Source organism: Chrysochloris asiatica, unplaced genomic scaffold (genome assembly GCF_000296735.1).
Source record: "Chrysochloris asiatica unplaced genomic scaffold, ChrAsi1.0 scaffold00092, whole genome shotgun sequence".
In the NCBI taxonomy this organism is placed as follows: domain Eukaryota; kingdom Metazoa; phylum Chordata; class Mammalia; order Afrosoricida; family Chrysochloridae; genus Chrysochloris; species Chrysochloris asiatica.
This window is the reverse complement of record NW_006408610.1, coordinates 7,716,311-7,737,304: the sequence shown is the minus strand read 5'-3', so window position 1 is coordinate 7,737,304 and position 20,994 is coordinate 7,716,311.

Here is a 20,994-nt window from a genome sequence, read left to right as displayed (position 1 = left end):
TGAAAATACCATGGGTTGGGTCAGGCGTACCCTAGTCCTTAAGCTGACTTCTTTGCTATTTGACACTGTGAAAAGGTCTTGTGCAGCAGATTTGCCTAATGCAATATGTCGTTTGATTTCTTGACTGCTGCTTCTGTGAATGTTTTGATGGTTGGCCTAAGAAGAAGGAAGTCCTTGACAACTTCAATCTTTTCCCCATTGATAAGAATGTTGTTTATTGGTCCAGTGGTGAGGATTTTTGTTTTCTTTGCATCGAGATGCAATCCATACCAAAGACTGTGCTCTTTGATCTTCATCAGTAAATATTTTAAATCCTCTTCACTTTCAGCAAGCAAGGTTATATCATCTGCATATGGCAGGTTGTTAATGAGTCTTCCTCCAATCCTGACACCATGTTTTTCTTCATAGAACCCATCTTCTCAGATTATTTGCTCAGCATACAGGATGAATAAGTATCTTGCCAACAGATTGGAAGAGATTCACATTTGTGCCCATTCCAAAGAGAGGTGACCCAACGAAATGTGGAAATCATCGGACAATCTCTTTGATATTCCATGCGAGTAAAGTTTTACTAAAGGTAATACAGAAATGGCTGCAAGCATACATTGACAGAGAACTTCCAGAAGTTCAAGGTGGATTCAGAAAAGGCCATGGAACGAGGGATATCATTGTTGATGTCCGATGGATCTTGGCTGAAAGCAGAGAATCCCAGAAAGATGTTTACCTGTGCTTTATTGACTACGCAAAGGCTTTCGATTGTGGATCATGAGAAGCTATGGACAACATTGCGAAGTATGAGTATTCCGGAACACTTAATTGTGCTCATGAGCAATCTGTATATGGACCAAGAGGCAGTTGTTCTAACAGAGCATGGGAACACTGAATGGTTTAAAATTAAGAAAGGTGTGCGACAGGGGTGTATTCTTTCACCATACTTATTCAACCTTTATGCTGAGCAGTTCCTTTTTGTTGTTGTGAAGTGTTGTGAAGTTTCTGACCCATAGCGACGCTATATAGGGTTTCCGAGGAGTACCTGATAAGCTTGAACCACTGACCTTATAGTTCAAAAGGCTTTGCAGTCTGGCGCATTAACCCACAGCACCACACAGGGACTGCAAATGCCAGATGAATTCTGTTTAAGTGGGGAAGGATCATTCCCAACTATCATGAGTATTCGGTTTGAAACTCTTGTTCTCCTGGCCAAGTGAATGAATCTGTCACATGTCCAGGTGTTCCCAGTAAAGTTCTCAGAAATCATATCTCTCACCGTCACACCCTGATTGAGGGCTCTTTCTCCTAACCTGCTGATCACAAGTATTTGCTGTTTTGCTTTGGAGAGTGTCATCTTCCCAATTGATGTTGGTTGCTGTTTCAGTGAGTCTGGCAGGTTCTCTGATTAAGGCAGAGCTTCACACAAGGACATGGAAATACAGAAATACACATTTATGCATGTGTATGTTACCCCCTCCAGGATGATGGGCAGCCTTTGAAGAGATGCTTATGCATGTTATCCGCCAACAGCATGTTCTTCCTCTGGCTCTTGGGCTTCGGGACAGTAAAATCAAGCCCATTTTCATTCATCAGAGTTCATTGAACGTCAATGCTGCACCTCTGGGTCAGGGGAGGCTTTTATATATGACACAAACTCAGAGTTCCTTTAAACAATGTCATAGCCATCTTTTTATTGTTTAAGTGCCATCGAGTTGGTACACCCTGTATAGGGTTCTCAAGGAGAATACAGCCACCCTGTATAGGGTTCTCAAGGAGCAGCTTGTGGATTTGAACTGGCAACCTGGGGGTTTGCAACCCAGTGCTGACCCTAAAGTGCCATACCAGGAGGCCTTACAGTCCCACCCTTGGGATACTCATCTTACTCTTCCCCAAAAATGATTTTTTTTTTTTTTTTTTGCACTGAATGTTCATCCTTTTGTTTGGATTTTCAATCTATCCTATGACTTTCTTCTTTAAAATGGTTGATCTGTGGATCATCCATATCAGCATCACCTTGCTCTTGTTGTTGATTTTAAGTGCCTTCAAGTCGGATTCGCCGCATAGCGAACCTGTATAGGGTTTCCGAGGAGCGATTGGTGGGTTTGAATCACCCACCTTGTGGCTCAAACTGCAGAATATCAGGCCAAGCCTTGGACCTCTTCAATCCAAATCTGCATTTTAAGAATATCCTCAGGTGGTCTGTGAGCACATTCTGGTTTGAGGAGCACCGCTCACTGTCTTCATCACCCTGTTTCCTTCAGATGGGGTCTCCACGCAGTACTTACTTTAAGGCTAGACTTTTGAGTACACGTTCAGCTCTTTAAACTCAAACACACAGAGAAATTCTTTCCTTCAGTGTTGCATGATGTCATTCATTTTACCTGGCCTGCCACAAGAAGGAAAATGGCGAATTGCATCCAAGTTATATGTATTTTTAAGACTGACTTCTTAATTGCATCTCTTAAAGCAGCATGCTGGATCCTCAATCATTAGTAGAGTCTCAAACATTGCCAAGATTAATTGAGAAATGCCTAAAGGCAAAATAAACACTACAGCATGGTTTAATTCACAACCCGATCAGCTGAGAATGAAGGTGCAATTAGTGATCAAGATGTTAATAATTAGTTGTGGTCTGTTAAATTTTATTTTCAGTGGTTATGTAGAGTGAAGAAAGAATTTCCTCATAAGGACAGAAATCAATATTTCACCTTGATAGCTATTTTAATGTACGTATTTTAACGGGGTGATCCTGTAAAAACCCTTGGGCACATTTCCAATTTTACATAAATGTAGCATTAGTTATTATGGAAGTATATAATTCTAGTGCTGGAGCAAGCATGGCATTTAATTCAGTCCGGTCATTTTACAAATTAGTAAGAGTTAGACGACCAACTTAATGTTTGCACCGAGTATTAGAAATCATGCTTTCCATGTTTCAGATCCATGAGTACAACCTTGTCACATGACCCAAGGCAGAAGTGCTTCCTTTCACCTCAGAATTCCCACAGTGTGTTTCTTGTGTTGCTTCCAACGTCCTTAACCTACTCTTCATTATGCCCTACTTGTTTTCAGTTGTGAAAAGGGGGTCTTGGGAACCCTAACTGATTCACTTTTGTATTCCTTCACCATTCCTGGCTGTGAATTTTGCAAACAATAATTGCATAATACACATCCATGCTGTGGTGCATTGGAGCCAGTTAGTATCTGCTTGCTAGAGCTGATTGTCTTCACATCTTTGTTGTTAAGTGTTGTCAAGTCCATTCCAACTCATAGAGACCCTGTGTAGGGTTTCCGAGGTTTTTAAATCTTTGTAACAGCAGAAAGCCACATTTTTCTCCCTCAGAGTGACTTGTGGGCTTGAACTAGAAACCTTGTGACTCTCAGTCCAGTGCTTATTGTATGGAGTCTGTGTGATCCCTGTCTTCACATTTTTAACTTTAAATCGAACATGGTAGGAGTGTTTACATGATTTTCATAACATCTTACCAGGCAGCAAGTCTTGACAAAATCTTAAGATCCATAGCAACGTGAAGATGACCATTTACTTACTGCTCAACCTGGGTTATCTGAAGAGTATGAAATAGCTAAGTACTCAGCTCCTTCTCTGCCCGCAGGGACTAGATTTCACCTAGTGCAAGGCAGGCAGCTGGAACAGATTAGAATTTGGTGGCCTAGCCAGGTTCCATTACCTGGAAAAGCTTTAAGGGCCTGAATGGCTGATCTGAAATACTAAGCTGATCTGAAATACTAAGCACAATTGAGAAAAACAGTTTTTTAAATCACTATCAAGTGCAAAGGAAGGTACTATGGCTGAATCGCCATCATATCTGTGTGTTGTTGTTGTTATGTGCCACTGAGTCATTGGTTCCTACCGAGTTCGATCCTATGTAGGGTTTCCAAGGAGCAGCTAGTAAGCTTGAACCTTGAGGTTCAGATGGACTTAGCAGTCCAGCGCAATAACCGACAGCACCACACCAGGACTTCAATCATATCTGTACAATGAAGATATGCTTCTGTATACTATTTAAAAAACCTCCAGTGGCTCCATTTGTTGTTGTTGTTGTTGTTGTAAGTGGCTCCACATGCCCTACAAAATGCCTAACCTCTCTAATATACTGACTGCAACTTGGTTTTGTAGCTTTCCCAATTACTGCCTTCATCTGTTGTCCATCCACTGCTGATGTCCACCTTCATCCTATTTCTCAGCCTCTGTGATGCTCCCATCTCCTGGAATGCCCTCCCTCTAACTCCCTATTGCACAGCACGCTCCCTCCAAAGCTTCCATTCTGACTCAGTTCCCTCTACCAGGAACAGTGTTTCTGGGTTCCCATGAAGAGACATGTGACTCTGTTCATCTCCTTTCCCTCCATTTAGGAGCAGGACCCGAGCTCCCATTGGCCCTGGCAAGTATGGCTATGGTAAAGCTCCATACATCTTACCGCTGCAGACCGACTCTGGACATACGCCACAGAGACTTCGGAGACAGAGGCCTGTACCACAACATTCCAGGTCCCAAGGGGCATCCGGTCCTAGACATGGCTACAGTCTGCCAGCCAGCCAGGTCCCACAACACGGCTCTCTGTATCAAAGTGACAAGGGCCCTCTCTCTGGACATCAGACCTCAGAGGGCTCCATTTACAAACTGCCTTTGACCCATGACCAAGGCTTCCCTGCAGCCTCAAGTCTCTTCCACAGCCCGGAAATGAGCAGCAACCACGGTATGGGGTCCCACAGGGCTGCTCAGAGTTTCTCTCAGCCTGGCCGGTCTACAGCCATCTCCTGCATCGGGGCCTACAGGCAGTATAAGCTGTGCAACACCAATGTGAGTACAGACCTGCTGGTGCTGGTTCCGAGGCTGCTATTCCTCTTACCTTCTGTTGGTTAGCAGGGGGCCCATCAAAAGGCATGCTTGGGGGGTGTCATGTTAATACAGCTTTTGATCTTCCCTTCTTTTTTCTGTTCTGGTATTTCCCTTTATATACATACATTTTTTTTTTTAAATAAATTTAGTGGTTTATTAACTTATGCATTGCTTATTGAATTGCATAGATCTTTTTGCTCATTAGTTTGAGTTAGGTGTAGTTTGGCTGATTTAGGATAACTTGTGGTGGTGTCAAAGGATTGGGATTTGGGGGGTATTGACTGTCATAGGCACCATCCTTTAAGGTTCCTGGAGGCTGTTCCAAGCCTAGACCCTTCAAGTATTGTATTATAAAGAAGTCTAAATGTCTTACAAGAGGAACTGGGACACATGGGATAATAGAGGTCACTTGGAAGTCTCTGGGCAGGATTTCTATTTTTTTAAAAAGTTTTGTTTAAAATAAATGCAACAAAGCATATACACAATAAAGCATATACACACCACTTCAACAGTTCCTTCTGCACAATTCAGTGACATTGGGCCGATTCTTCAAGTTGTACCGCATTCCTCGATGTCACCATCACTAAAACGAACTCATGGTGTCTCTGTCCTGTCTGGTAACTGCCATCAGTTTGCTCATATATAGATAATTCTTTAAAAGAGTATAATGCTTAATGCAGACATTCTTTTCTAATTTGGCCAAACTCTATAGCATGAATGGAACACGCTTTTGGGACCTTCATTTGCTGATGGGGTACAACAGAAAATGGGAAGAACCAGCTGCAAACATCCATTAATCATTGAAATGTGGAATGTACAATGTATGAATCTTGGAAACTTAGAAGTTGTCAAAAAAGAAATGGAACATGTATAGATCACTATCCTGGTCATTAGTGAGCTAAAGTGGACTTGTTTTGGCCATTTTGAATCAGGCAATCATATGGGTTATTATGACTGGAATGACAAATCAAAGAGGAATGACATCACATTCATCATCAAAAAGAACATTTCAGGATCCCTCTTGAAAGACAATGCTGTCTGTAATAGGATATGAAGGGTCTATATTCCTACAAGGAAGACCACTTAATACCACTATTATTCAGATTTATGTACCTACCACTAAAGTCAAGGAGCTCTGGTAGCGTAGTGGTTACGAGTTGGGCTGCCAAACTCAAGGTCAGCATGTCGAAACTGCCAGCTGTTCCGCAGGAGAAAGATGAGGCTTTCTGCTCCTGTGAAGATTTACAGCCTTGGAAACCCTATACAGGGTCGCTATGAGTCGGAACCGACTCCATGGCACATAACAACAACAACAACCACTAAAGTCAGTGTGAAGAATTCTGCCAACTTCTTCAGTCTGAAATGGATCAAACATGCAATCAAGATGCATTAATAATGCTGATGATTGGACTATGGAAGTTGGAAACAAAGAGAAAGAAGGATTAGAAAATATGGCCTTGCTGTTAGAAAAAAACAGAAGAGTGCATGATAGAATGTTGCAAAGTTTCTTTAATGCAAATATCTTTGTCAACAACACAAAAGGTGGCTTTACATGTGGGCCTCATCAGATGGAATAGACAGGAATCAAATTGAGAACATTGGTGGGATGGGACAATGGAGAAGCTCCATATCATCAGCCAAAACAAGGCCAAGGCCAACTGTGGCTCAGACCATCAATTACTCATATGCAAATCCAGGTTGAAGCTGAAGAAAATTAAAACAAGTTCACGAGAGCCAAAATATTACCTTGAATCTATCTTCCCTTAATTCAGAGACCATCTCAAGAACAGATTTGGTGCATTAGACACCTATGATCAAAGACCCAAAGAGTTGTGGGATGACATCAGGGACATCATACAGGATTGAAAGCAACAGGTCATTAAAAAGACAGGAAAGAAAGAAAAGACTAAAATAGATGTCAGAAGAGATGCTGAAACTTGCTCTGGAATGTAGAGAAGCTAAAACAACTAGAATAAATGAAGAAGTCAAAGAACTGAACAGAAAATTTCATAGAGCAGCTCAAGAAGACAAAGTAAAGAATCATAATAAAATGTGCAAAGACCTGTTGTTAGAAAACTTAAAGGGATGAACAGGGTCGTAATTACTCAAGCTGAAATAAGTGAAGAAAAAACTCAAGCCTAGGGTTGCAAGGTTGAAGGATTCTATGGGCAAAATATTGAACGATGCAGAAAGCATCAAAAGAAGATGTAAGGAATATAAAGAGTCACTATATCCAAAAGAAGTGGTCAGTGCTCAACCATTTCAAGAGGAAGCATATCATCAAGTAATGATGGTATTGATGGAAGAAGTCCAAGCTGCACTAAAGAAACTGGCAGAAAACAAGTCTCCAGGAACAAATGGAACACAAACTGAAATCTTTCAACAAACTAATAAAGCACTAGAGGTGCTCACATGTCTATGCCAGGACATTTGTAAGACAGCTACCTTGCCAACCAATCAAAAGAGATCCATATTTGTGCCAATTCCAAAGAAAGGTGACCCAGTGGAATGTGGAAATCATCAAACAATAGCATTAAAATCACATGCGGTTAACAATAGCAAAGGTAACAGTTTGAGGACTGTGGTGTGCCTGACCCAAGCCATGGTATTTTTTTAATCACTTCATATGCAGATGAATGTTGGACAGTGAATAAGGAAGCACAAGAATTATAGCGTTGGAGAAGAATTTTTAATGTACCATGGACTGACAGAGCAACAAACAAATCTGTCTTGGGAGAAATATAGACAGAATGCTTCTTAGAAACTAAGATGGTGAGACTTTGTGTCTCATACTTTATACATTGTGACAACAATGGGCTCAAACATAGCAACAATTGTGAGGATGGCTCAGGACCACATAGTGCATAGGGATGCTAAAAGTTGAACCCACTTGATGACACCTAACAATAACAATCATTTAGTTCAAAGATGACTTCAGAAGATATTTTCAGTTCGAGATTTAAAGATTTCCTGAGGGTTAGAGTTTCAGGGGGTCAGCTGGCCTTTAGGACTCCAGAATGTCTGAGTTTAAACAGGTTTTATTTTCTAAGTGTTGAAGAGCAAAGATGTGTGCCTGACCCAAGCCATGGTATTTTCAGTAACCTCATATCCATGCGAAAGCTGGACAGTGAATAAGAAAGACCATAGAATAATTGATGCTTTTGAGTTATGGTGTTGGAGGAAAATATTGAAAGTACTATGGGCTGCCAAAAGAACCAATAGAGATCCGTGTTGGAAGAAGTGCAGCCAGTGCTCCTTGGAGGCCAGGATGAACAAACTCCATCTCTCATACTTTGGACATATTGTCAGGAGGGACCAGTCGCTGGAGAAGGATCTCATGTTTGGTAAGGTGGAGGGTCAGAGAAAAAGAGGAAGACCCCCAGCCAGATGGATTGGCAAAGTGGCAGCATCAATGGGCTGAAGCATGGCAACAATTATGAGTTTGGCCCAGGACTAGCCAGTGTTTCGTTCTGTTGTACATAGGGTCGCTATGAGTCGGTACCGACTCAATGGCACCTAACAACAACAATTTTCTACGTGGTGACCTGTAACAGCTGTACTGTTGCATATAGACTGGAGACTCAGTTTGAATACTAATTCAGTAAATATCTATGGATAAAATCGTCATGGTTTAAATAATAGCTGCCTTTATTGAAAATTCACAACATGAGGACCTGTTCTTGGCACTTTTCTTCCTTAAGTTACTCCTCATCTCAACTCTATTCATTTGCTCGTCTTTCCATTTCCCAGTTGTGGAGGAAGTTTAAGTAGTGTGCTGAAGAATCCATAGCTAGTGAAGGGCAGAGAAAATGTCCAATCTAAACCGTTAGAAGATGACTGAATGTGTTTTCTCAAAAGAGTAATTTGAGACTGTATATAAAAGAGAGAGGAATAAGAGAGCGTTTAAAGTTTAAATTTCTGAGTGACTATATTTTTCATTAATAATTTAATCTGCCCTAATAGTTACTGGGTAACAGGACAGCTGTTAAATATTAGCTTCAATTTCCTCATTAAAAATACATTTCCTGTTATAGAGTTCATAGAAATGACTTAATTTGTGATCTTAGTAATTCTTCTGAATGCCCGGGTTGATTTTTTAACAGACAGATTTTAGGAATTATTAATTGTTATGAAGCAGTAATTTTTCTAAAGCCATTACTACAAGTCTGACTGAGCATAACCGCTTGCCTTCTAACAAACTAGGTTCCGTGGAAGGTAAATGAGAAATGGCTTAATATCTACTGCATGGACTAATTATGAGTATGAAATGAGGGCTTGCTAAGAAAGGGCTTGGTAAACTGAAGAGTTGTTTATCAGCTTCAGGAATCACCTGTGTACGTAATCACACATGGTCTCTGTCCTAGGGCACCTGCTGTTGTTCTTGGAAAATTAACTGAATTAATTTCTAATGTAGAACACATACTTTAAATGACGGTTGTTGTTGCTGTTAAGTGCTGTTGAATCATTACCGACTTATAGCTACCCTGTATAGGGTTTCCAGGGAGCAGCTGGTGAGTTTGAACTGCTGACCTTGTGGTTCAAACTGACCTTGCAGTCTGGTGCTTTATCCCACAGTACCACACCAAGACTCCTTAATTGCTAGTCAGCCTCTTAATTTTGAAGACCAAATTGAACTACAAAAAGAAGGGAGAGGAAAAAAGGGCCTTTGGCATATATACAGAACTGGGATCTACTTAGCATTTCTTTAATTTAATCCACATTTTGAAATCACTGCTTTTGCCATGCTTACATCACCAACAGCAGGGATGTCTCTCCCTGCATAGGACTGGGACTTCACTGGGTGCTGGAGTAATTGCACCATTGAGGATACTGAATTGTAAGGAATTGTAGAAAATTCTTGTGATTTCCTGACATCTGCCAGCATATTGTTGTTGTTGTTAAGTGTATTTGAACCTCTGACCTTGTGGTTGGAACCGACATTGCAGTCGAGTCCTTATCTGACAGTGCTACCTCAGAACTCAGTAGGCAAAAGAAAATCTGAAATCCAAGACAAAGAAGTAAATGTTGACAAAAGATTGTACAGGTCTAATTTCCTTCTCTTCCCCGGGATGTTTTGTTGAGTGTCCTCCTCAGTATACCTCATCACCACAAGTCCACATTCCATTTGACATTGTTTAGAGATGACATTCTTTAGAGATCTAGTTACATTTATAAGTTCATGGCTTCTTGTGGTTTAAGTAACCCTGCTGGTGCTGTAGAATAAGCACTGGACGGCTAACTGTATGATTGGCAGTTCAAACCCAACAGCCACTCTCAAGAAGATTTGGGGTGTGGTTTTTTTTTTGGTCTTATGACTTGGCCACACCCCATGAACACTTAAAACTCTCTGTATTGGGGGTCTTCAAGGCTACCTGCTGGTTCAGTGAAGGATATGGCCAGACCCACAGCTATGATTTATTACAGGGAAAGGGTACAAAGCTAATTTAGCAAAGGGAAAAGTGTGTGGAGCAAGGTCCAGGCGAAACCAGGTCTAAGCTTCCAAGAGTCTCCGCCCCCAAGGATCGTATTGTTGTTAAGTGCCATCGAGTTGGTTCCGACTCATAGTGACCTTGTATAGGGTGTTCAAGGAACCATTGTAGTCAGCAACCCGGCACTTATCCATCCCAGGACTAGATAGACTTCATTCCTCCAGCAGTAAGATGTGATGCTGTGCATGAGATGGTACCCACTGCAGAAGCGTGTGATTAACTCAGTGCCTGTGCTTTGTATTGAGGACTGGTCATGTTGGCACCCTCTGCGGTTGGTAGGTACCAGCAAGTCAATTCCAACTTATTATAGTGACCTGATTATGCATAACAGAAGGAAACATCGCCTGGCCCTCCACCATCCTCACAGCTGTTAGGTTTGAGCCTACTGTTACTGCCATTGGTGAGGTTAGCAGTCCAGTGTTCACTCGACAGTGTTACAACAGGACTCAGTTGCAGTGTAATTACCATGAAAGTGAACCCCAAAACAGTTTGACACCAATGAATTCTTCATGCTCTTGAACATGAGTTCTGCTTAGGATGTCATCTAGGACTTTTAAGCATCCTGGTGTGGGGCTGTGGGTTAATGCGCTAGACTGCAAACTTCAAGGTCGGCGGTTCAAGCTCACCAGCTGCTCCTTGGGAACCCTACGATACAGGGTCACTATGGGTCGGAACTGCCTTGATAGTACTTCACAACAACAACAAAGTGTGACTTTTGTTGTTGTTAGATGCCTTGGAGTCAGTTCTGATTCATAAAGATCTCATGTGTTGTTGAGTGCCGTCAAGTCAGTTCCGACTCATGATGACTATGTATAGGGAATCTGAGGAGCAACTGGTGAGTTTGAACCATCAACCTTGCAGTTCAAACCGACCTTGAGGTCGAGTGCTTATCCTTTGTCACCACACCATGTACAACAGCCACTGTGTCAATCCATCTTGTTAAGGGTCTTCCTCTTTTTTCCCTGACCCTCTACTTTACCAAATATGATGTACTTCTCCAGGGACCTGTCCCTCCTGTTTATATGTCCAAAGTATGTGAGACAGAGTCTCCTCATCCTTGCTTCTAAGGAGCATTCTAACTGCACTTAGTCCAAGACAGATTGTTTTGTTCTTGCAATCCATAGTATATTCAATATTCTTCACGAACATCATTTCCAAATGCGTTGATTCTTCTTTGGCTTTTTTAATTCATTGTCCTGCTATCACATGTGTAGGATGGAAATTCCATGGCTGAGTCAGGCTATCTTGGATTTTTAACACATTAAAGAGGTTCTTTGCAGCAGATTGCTTGATGTAGTATGCCATTTGATTTCTTTTTTTAACTTTTTATTGTGAATTGAGTGAAGGTTTACAGAGCAGATCATCACTTTGACATTCAATAAATCACATACTTAGCTTCATTGCAGTTATTACTATTCCTTCCATGTAGTATTCACATGGTACTATTCACACCAACATGGAGTCCTGGTGTGGTGCCGTGGGTTAATGCACTAGACTGCAAAGTTGGTTTGAACTGCAACGTCAGTGGTTCATGCTCACCAACTGCCCCTCAGAAACCCTGTACAGGCTCACTACGGGTCAGAACCGATTTAAAGGTACCTACCAACACCAACAGTTAACAGTATTTACCTCTATTCACTTTAACAATTGCAGTCTTACCTGTGTCTTCCACTACCTTCATCTTTCCTCTGTCAACCTCCCTCTTGTATATTGCCTGACCTGCCTCTCACGTTAACTAATATTGTTTGCCCTCTAGACCATGAATAATTTGTCCTCCCTGCTCTCCCATGACCATCATAGGTTGTTTCTTTCTATCAAGAAAACCTTCTAACTTTTTACAGCATTGGTCTCATACAATATTTGTCCTTTTTTGATTGACTAATTTCACTCAGCATAATGTCCTCCAGGTTTATCCATGTTGTGAAGTGTTTCGCAGATTCCTCATTATTCTTCAACATTGCATACTATTCCACTGTGTGTATGTACCGAAGTTTCTTTAACCATTCTTCTGTTGATGGACATTTAGGCTGCCGCCGTCTTTTGGATGTGTCTCTTACATACGGCCTATTGAAGGATCCTGTTATAGTATCCATTCTGCTCTCTCTGTCTCTTGGCTGGTGTATTTATTACATTCAGTGTAATTATTGATAGGTATGAATTGATTGCTGTCATTTTGCTGTGTGTGTTTTTATGTGGTACTGCTGGTTTTTTTGTTCTACATAATTTTCTGCACTGAGTTCATTTTGTTTGTGGATTTGCTTTTCATTTACATTTCTGCTGTGTTAATGTTTACTAAATCTTTCTGATTTTCTCTTTTTTTATTTTGATGTGCAGGTGTATTAATTTTCTTTGATGTTACACTGTAATTTATTAATATTTCCCTATTTAAAAGTCTTTTATCTTGACATCTACTTGACTTCCTTAGACCATTTGGAAGTTCTGTATCTACATTATTCCCTCTTTTTGCTTTGTTGGTTGACTTCATTATAAATTGTTTAATTTCTTGACTGCTGCTTCCATCGGCATTAGCTATAGATCCAAGTAAAATGAAATTCTTGACAATTTCAATCTTTTCTCCTTTGATCATGATGTTGCATATTGGTCCAGTTGTGAGGATTTTTGTTTTCTGTATGTTTAGCTGTAATCCATACTGAAGATTGTAGTCTTTGATCTTCATCAGTAAATGCTTTAATTCCCCTTTGCTTTCAGCAAGCAAACTTGCCGTTGTGCCATCTGCCTGCCATGGATTGTTAATGAGTCTTCCTTCAATCCCGATGCTGAATTCTTCTTCATGTTTTCTGGCTTCTTGGATTGTTTGCTCAGCATGTAGATTGAATAAGTATGGTGAAAGGATACAACCCTGGCACACACCTTTCTTGATTTTAAACCATGTGGTATCTCCTTGTTCTGTTCAAATGAGACTGCATCTTTAAGATCATTCAATTTATGTTAAATGTCCCTTAAGAAATATTGTGAAATCAGCTAGCAATGCAGGGCTAGTGATCTTTGAATGTAAACTTTAAAGGAAGGGTTTTGTGTTTGTTTTTTCTTGCCTGTAGTGTGTATGAAGAAGTTAAAGTGACACACCCTAATACAGTTAGAGAATCTATGGTCTTTTTGAGCTAGTAGCAATCTTTGATGTGTTTTAATACAATGTGTTTCTTTATGTGTTAGTAAACAGATGCCCCGAAAGGATGCCTTGAACAAGATCAGCTGGCCTACAGATTTCCAAGGAAGACTTAATGTAGACATAATAGGTCTAAGTCTAGTAAATATTCATTGTTGTGGGTTCTTGCCTCGAATCCCTAAGCAAAGCATTGGCATGGACTTGAGTGGAGTCAAGAGTTAGTCTGTGCATTGAGGACACGAAGATGAGATCAAGCTCTTGCCCTAAGTGACTTCAAGGCCAGTGGAAGAGATAGACTCATAAGTAGGTAATAACAGTATAGGCCAGAGGTGTCACTAAGGAGGTTTCCTAGGCACTTTGGAATCCCTAAACAATAGAATGGATTCTGCTGGGGTAGAATCATCAAAAGTCTCTTGGAGGATAGCAGTTTATCATGGTGAAGGGAGGGCCTCCCAGGCAAGAGTTTGTTCTGTTGTATGTAAGATTGCCGTGACTTGGAGCCCACTGGATGGCAGGTCTCTCTGTCTCATGGACTGAGAAACCAGAACAGTGGGGCATTCAAAGACCACCCAGTGGGATCAGATATTTTTCCAATGAGTAATGGCTATGACAGCAATTGTGTCTTCAGCAGTGAATGGGGCGACAGTGGGGAGGTATCCATAGTTTTTCTATGTTGTTGTTGTTTGGGGCGACAGTGGGGAGGTATCCATAGTTTATCTATGTTGTTGTTGTTAAGTGCCATCCAGTCGGTTCTGACCCATAGCAACCTTTTACAGGGTTTTAGGGAGTGACTGGTAAGCTTGAACGGCTGACCTTGTGGTTCAAAGGGACTTTGCCGTCCAGTGTATTAACCCACAGCGCCATACCAGGACACTGGTTTATCTATATTTGGGCACTTAAGGAATTGTACTAATTTGTGAAGTTTTTTTCTTTGTGGAACTTCACCGAATCCCAGTTTTTCCTAAGACTTCGAAGTCCTGATATGGCTCTATAGGATAGCATTGGACTGCTAACTGAAAGGTCAGTGGTTCAAACCCACCAGTTGATCCTCAGAAACCATATACAGGGTTGCTGTGAGTCAAAACCAACTCAATGGCACTTAATAACAACAACAAAGACTTGGGACCAAAATAGTTGGCCGTTAATATAAAAGTGAAAATAGTGGAGAAGAAACCAAATGGCTATCTGAGGAGGTACAGCTCAGTAAAAAGTAATTTCTTCTGAGTTTTTTTTATTGTTATTTGCTAAGTATTCTAGGCTGTCAAGACCTCTGAGGCCTTGGTCTTGGAGATTCAGGTATTTCTCTCAGCCCTTTTCTTCTTTTAAGCTCTCTGTGAATCCACCTCCTTCTCCCTGGAGAGGAGTCTTGCCCTCTGTCTCCTTCTGGGGGAGGGAAGCTGTAGGGAGTCACCTGGTGCAAGGTGGGGACAAGGTTATGAGCTTTTAAGACTCTTTACAGCCAGGGAGGCATGAAACTAAGCTTAGACAGAGTGCACTTAATATTATGAGGGAACACTTCTGGGGCTAAAAGCAGCTTTTAGCACTGCCTACATGATGAGTCCAGTATCAGTGACTCTGCGGTAAATTTCCCTGAGCTAGAACTGGTTTCTGACTGTGGGCTAATCCCTGTGGAGTTGTTTCTGCCACAACTTCAATTGCAGTGAAGCCTCTCTCTGCTCTGCAGGCCTGATTCTGATTCCTCCGCCTCCTGTCTCCTCGGTTGCTGTTAATATTAAGTACCATCATGGAGTAGCTCCTGGTTGCAAACCGTCAACATTGTGGTTTTCAGTCCCATGCATAACTATCATATACAGCTGACAAACTTCCTGACTGCAGTTATAAGTAGAAAGTTAACCAATAGGCCAGGCAAGAATTCAGTAAGTTCTGTGAGGGGGCAAGCTTGCCACTAACCATAGGGCCAGTTACTAGATGGACAGACTGTCTAGCTGGAGGCTCAGGGAGGGGTACCTCATTATAAACTTATCACCAACCACCTGACCTGAGAAATAGGTGTTTCAGTCAGTGCTGTTTGCTGCTTGCAGCTTCTCTTCTTCTCAGCCAAACCTGGAAATGCTCTAGAAAGTTCTCTTATTGGTTGTTTCATATTCTATCAGAGGTTTTATAGACATAGACACACATACGGGAGTCCTGGTGTGCAGAGTGCTAAACATCAGCTGCTAACCAAAAGGTTGACAGTTTGAATCCACTGCCACTCAGCAGGAGAAAGATAAGGCATTCTGCTGTGTAAAGAATACAGGCTGGCAGCGCTGCTGTGTCCTATAGGGTCACCGTGAATTGGAATGGACTCAACAGCAAGGGTTTTCTGAATTTTATGAGGAGTCAAAGGAGCCAATCAGCACTGGGTTACGAACCACAAGGTTGACTCTTCAAATCCACCAGCTTCTCCTCGGAAACCTTATCCAGGGCCCCTATCATTAGGAACTGACTCAATAGCACTTAACAACAACAACAACAAAGTAGGCATGGTGACTCAGTGGTTATGAGCTGGACTGCAAATTGAAAGGTTGTTGTTGTTGTTGTTGTTGTTGTTGTTGTTAAGTGCCATCGAGTTGATACCGACTCATAGTGACCCTGAACAGGGTTTCCGAGGCTGTAAATCTTTGCAGGAGCAGAAAGCCTCATCTTTCTCCTGCGGAGCAGCTGGTAGTTTTGAACTGTCAACCTTGCGGTTCGCAGCTCGATGTGTAACCACTACGCTACCAGAGTTCCTAGAAATCGAAAGGTAGACAGTTCATATTCTCCCAGTGATTCTGCAGGAGAAAGACCTGAAGACCTGGGTCCCTAAAAATCACAGTAGAGTGGGCCAACTGTAGAGTGGCTGGAAGTCAGGACCCACTGGATGGCACACAATAACACATATACCCATACATGTATATGCACAGACACGTGTATATATGAATTATAAATACATGGTTGGTTGATTGGTTGTGTGTCAGCCAGTCAGTTCCACCTCGGGCCACTCTGTATAAGTAGGGTTTCAGAGACTATAAATCTTTATGGAGCTGTAAATCTTTATCTTTTGCAAAATGAAGGAGACAGCCTAAATGCTCAGCCATGGAAGAATGGATATACAAACCTTGGTACATCCATACTATGGAATATTATGCAACGGTGAAGAATAACGACGGATCTGCAACATAACTTGTGTGAACCTGGAGGACATTATGCTGAATGAAATTAGTCAATCTCAAAAGGACAAATATTGCATGAGTCCATGATTGCAAAAACTCAAGAAAAGGTTTTCATACAAAAAGAAACATTCTTTGATGGTAACCATGGATGGGAGGGAGGGAAGAGTAATTCACTGGCCAGAGTGTAGAGACACGTTAGCTCAGGTGACAGAAAGGGTGCTGTATAAGATTGAGGGTGGCAGAAGAATAATGAAGGTAGGGGAAGACACAGGACTAAAGGAGATAGAGGTGAACAGTGATACACAACCTTGTACCTGCCATATTCTGTGGGTAGATATGTGGATGGAAGCGTATGTGAAAGATGATGTTTGTACATGGGTATTTACCTTTCACAACTATAAATGTGGTGAAATATATAGTGAGCAAAATGATGTCATTTCTTTCTTTCTTTTTTTTTTTTTTTTTAGATATTATCAAAGATCTAAATGCAATGAGTTTCTGGGCCTGGGGGCTGGTGTCTCAGGGGAGGGACACCATGGTCAATTGACATAGCATAGTCCACAAAGATAATGTTCAACATCCTACTTTGGTGAGTAGTGTTTGGGATCTTAAAAGTTCATGAGTGGCTGTCTGAGGTGCCGCTATTGATCTCTCCATGTGCAGAAGACAGAGTGATGAGAACCGTGTGGCACAGTGGATTAATGTGCAGGACGGCGCATTCAAAATCAACACTTTCCTAAGGACAAAGTTTAGACGGGATGGGAAGGAGGGTGGAATGGAAACAGGAATCACGGGGAGGAAGCAGGACAACAGTTGTGTAGGGAGGGGACGGCAGTCACTGAGGTGAAATGAAGTTTGTGATTTGTTGAATGTAAAACTCATGGTCTTGTCTGTCAACCTTCACTCAATTCACAATAAAAAGTTAAAAAACCACACACACACACAAACAAACAAACAATTCAATTATAATAATGGGAATTGTTCACAATGATCATTTTTCATAATAACCAAAAATAATACATGCAAGTATGAAGAACTATTGCAATGACAGAAAGAACTATATCCCACTTTCTCTCTGAAGATGTAACTACTGTCACTGATTTTTCATTTTTAGTTTTTAAAGTCATTCTCTCCACAGTGTAAATAATGTGGGTTAATGTGCAAAACTGGTTTGAATCGCAAGGCCGGTGGTTCAAGCTCACCAGCCACTCCTTGGAAACTCTATACAGGGTCACTATGGGTCAGAACTGACTCTGACACTTAACAACCATCACCACTACCACATGGGATAGGCCTTGATCTGTGTGGACATGTGCTCAAAATACTTACAAATATAGAATTCTCCTGGGTGAATGGCTGGACTTAGTCATAACATCCTTTGGTATTTTGGTGTGTATACTGAATGAGGGGAAGCACTCTTTTGTTTTTAGGAAACTATAATGAACTTCTCTAATGGGGCGGCGGGGGGGAGTATCTGAGGATTTAGAAAACATCTGAATTTTAAAACATTACAAATTTTGGCCCATAGTGAAAACTGGCCGAATGTCCAGTTTGTTCTAACCTCACTAGTGGAGGTGTCTGAATGTATGAGGAAGCTTCAAAAAGTTCATGGAAAAAGTGAATTGAAAGATCATGGAATTTTTCCATGGACTTTTTGCAGCCCTCCCTCCCGCTTGTATAGCCAAATATCCTGTGCCATCTTTATGCTCTTTCCAACTTAGAGGGCTCTTCTTCCAACATACTATTCTCTTGGGGTCTATGAGCTGTTCGCTGACTAATTTTCAGAAATGGATGGCAAGCCTTTCTTCCTCATGTACTTTAGTCTGGAAGTTCCATGGAAACCTCACCGTGGGGAACCTTGCTGGTATTGGAAATATCACGGGTATAGCTTCCAGCGTCATAGCCACCACATGTGGTAAACTGTCAGATGGTAGGAGTTCCAAGTTTAGAAGATACTGAAAACATTTTTAAATGTTTTGGGTAGCCTGTAAGCAATTTTGTTCCAAGGTCACATTACAAGTAAAAAGCCAGTCTACTTAGATTCCAATTATTGAACACTACTGTGAGCTAGAAACCTTACTGCATTACTGATTTCTCGCTCATGAAAGTTTCTGGGGTGGGTTAGGGGTTGCCACGATGTGGTAACTGGGGCTTACGGGAGCTGTGCCAGGCACATTTCCTAGACTGTTTCTTCTTTTTCAGATATTTTCTCTGTGTTGATGTTAAATACACTGTTGTTATGGTAGCTAGTCTTTTGAAAAAAATGATATCAGTGAAAAGAATACAAATACATGCCTGCCCCAGGGAGACTTCAAGATCATTAACCTTGGCAGCCCCTTTGCTGGGCATGGTTGTTGTTGTTGTTAAGTGCCGACGAGTCGGTTCCGACCCATAGCGACCCTGTACAGGGTTTCCGAGGGTGTAAATCTTTACGAGAGAAGAAAGCCTCATCTTTTTCCCGCAGAGCGGCTGGTAGTTTCGAACCACTGACCTTAAGGTTCACAACCCGATTCGTAACCACTGCGCTACCAGAGCTCCTTGCTGGGCATGGTAGTCTTCATCATCTTCGTACTTCATACGTTTATCTGAAAGTCATTAATTACTAAAAGGTAAATGTGTGCTCGCCGACTATGGCCCCTTGAATAATGAAGTTAGGTACAGATAGTTGTCATCTCAGATTAACTGGAGTCACACAAACCATAGCCTGTTTCCAAAATACTCTTTGTGACTCATAGTAACTCCATGCAGTTGTCTTGGTGGAACTTTGGATACGGTTGGTATTGCTTTATAAGGATTCAGCTCATCAAATTAAAGTACATTTTTATTCTTCTTCCCATAAAAGTCCCATGGAAACATCCCTCCCTCCTTTGGGCGGAAGCAAGTCATTTGGAGGGATTTGCCTCCCAAGGGCGTTACTTGTTGATAAAACTTTGGTCCGTACTGGTCCCTTTCTGAATGAGTGTGATTTGTATCTGCATGGCTTTCCCCATGTCTCAGTTTTCTCGCCTGAAGATTCCAAGAACCAGTGTCCGCAGAAAGGATCAGCTGTCTGCAGGGAAACTACCCCAAAGCCATCTCAAAGTGTAGGGTAGACGATTACTGATAAGGTGAAGGCCGACTCCATCTTTGGCATCAGGAAATAACCAATCTAAAACATAACCAATGTAAAATAATCTGTAATCTGGAGGTTTTCACTTCAGAGAGCCTATCAAAATAAGAGCAGATCATATACTGATAATAGCATGACAAGTACAAACAGATGTAATTTACAAAAGAGACATGAAACAGAATTTCCTAGGCTTTGCTAGGTTTTCAGCTTCATGCCACAACTTCCTATTCCTTACAGCTGGGGCCGTTTAACTAGTTCCAGGGGCCGAGGCTGACCCGGGCCTCTAGGACCTCTTCTGATATTAGACAAGGAGTGAAGGTACTCTCATCTGAGTATCCATCACAGATCAGTTTTGCTGTACAAACAGTCATGAGGGGCACCATAACATGGTTGTTACTAGCATGAGGTTTAGAACCAAAGTTGCTGTTAAGTGCTGTCGAGTCAATTCCGACTCATATAGCGACCCTACATAGGGTTTCTGAGGAGCAGCTGGTGGACTTGAACTGCTGACCTTGTGGTTTGCAGTCCAGTGCCACACCAAGAGTCCAAGTGTGTCTGGGTTCAAATCCTTACCTTACCACTTACTAATCCTGTGACCTTGGGCAAGTCATTTAACTTTTCTGCGCCTTGGTTTTCTCATCTGCAAAGTGACTATAATAGTACTTCCTACCATTTGGGTTGTTGTGAAGATTAAATGAGATAATATACTTCAATAAGATGTTAGAGTATCTGGCATTCTTAGTAGCAGCAGCATCGCCCCAAACGGTGTCTTCCTTGCTTGTACCACAGTTAAATCTCAATAACCTACTTCCAACATCTAGGCCTGGTAGCATCTCTGGCCAGGTCCTTCTCCTCTCCAGGAAGTAGTTCTCCTGCATATGACTAGTGGTATATGAGTGCCTGCTTAGGGTCATACACAGAGCCATGCTAACCTGGCCAGGGCATCTGTTCCTCCTGCTTTGATGTTCTTTGTACCCCAGTCAACCTGGGCTCAGCTGCCTCCTGGAAACTGGAGGTGGATTTGCTTTCTCAGCACCTGAGGGAAATGGGCGTGGTAAGATATGAAGAACTGGTATGTGACTAGGGGACGAGTGACTGGTTGGATTGGTGGTGGTTGTTGTTAAGTACTGTGGAGTCGGTTCCGACTCATAGTGACCCTGTCCAGGTTGTCAATTTTTACAGGAGCAGAAAGCCTCATCTTTCTCCCACGGAACAGCTGGTAGTTTCAAACTGCCAACCTTGAGGTTAGCAGCCTGATTCATAAC